The sequence below is a fragment of the Volvox carteri genome (assembly GCF_000143455.1).
Source record: "Volvox carteri f. nagariensis unplaced genomic scaffold VOLCAscaffold_68, whole genome shotgun sequence".
NCBI lineage: Eukaryota > Viridiplantae > Chlorophyta > Chlorophyceae > Chlamydomonadales > Volvocaceae > Volvox > Volvox carteri.
The window spans coordinates 740,579-741,974 of record NW_003307611.1 but is presented as its reverse complement, the minus strand read 5'-3'; positions in this window follow the sequence as shown (position 1 = coordinate 741,974).

The following is a 1,396-nucleotide window of genomic DNA, read 5'->3' as shown; positions in this document are numbered from 1 at the left end:
GCTCGACTTCCTTTTTTGTTTAGTGTAATTATAGTAAACTATAATTACACTAAACAAAAAAGAAAGGGTCTAAGCAAAATAAGCAATAGCTTATTTTGCTTAGGAAAGCCCCCTCTTTATTACGCTGTGTAATTTTAGTACTAAAATTACACAGCGTAATAAAGATTGTCTGGTGTAATTTTAGTTTACTAAAATTACACCAGACAATCTCTGTATTGTTTATGTGTAATTTTAGTTTATTCAAATTACACATAAACAATACTGTAATACTGTAATACTGTAATACTGTAATACTGTAATACTGTAATACTGTAATACTGTAATACTGTAATACTGTAATACTGTAATACTGTAATACTGTATTGTCCAATATTGTAAATAGGGTCTAGTAAACTAGACCCTATTTACAATATAGGGACAATACAGTATTATTTATGTGTAATTTTAGTTTACTAAAATTACACATAAATATTGTCCAATATTGTTATTGTATACTGTAATTTTAGTTTACTAAAATTACAGTATACAATAACAATATAGAGATTGTCTAGTGTAATTTAAGTTTACTAAAATTACACTAGACAATACAATATTGTTTATGTGGACTATATTATAGTCCACATAAACAATATAGAGACAATACAGTATTGTTTATGTGTAATTTTAGTTTACTAAAATTACACATAAATATTGTCCAATATTGTTTATGTGGACTATATTATAGTCCACATAAACAATATAGAGATTGTCTAATATTGTAAATAGGGTCTAGTTTACTAGACCCTATTTACAATATAGAGACAATACAGTATTATTTATGTGTAATTTTAGTTTACTAAAATTACACATAAATATTGTCCAATATTGTTTATGTGGACTATATTATGGTCCACATAAACAATATAGAGACAATACAGTATTATTTATGTGTAATTTTAGTTTACTAAAATTACACATAAATATTGTCCAATATTGTTTATGTGGACTATATTATAGTCCACATAAACAATATAGAGACAATACAGTATTATTTATGTGTAATTTTAGTTTACTAAAATTACACATAAATATTGTCCAATATTGTTTATGTGGACTATATTATAGTCCACATAAACAATATAGAGACAATACAGTATTATTTATGTGTAATTTTAGTTTACTAAAATTACACATAAATATTGTCCAATATTGTTATTGTATACTGTAATTTTAGTTTACTAAAATTACAGTATACAATAACAATATAGAGATTGTCTAGTGTAATTTAAGTTTACTAAAATTACACTAGACAATACAATATTGTAAATAGGGTCTAGTTTACTAGACCCTATTTACAATATAGAGACAATACAGTATTGTTTATGTGGACTATAAAATAGTCCACATAAACATTGTC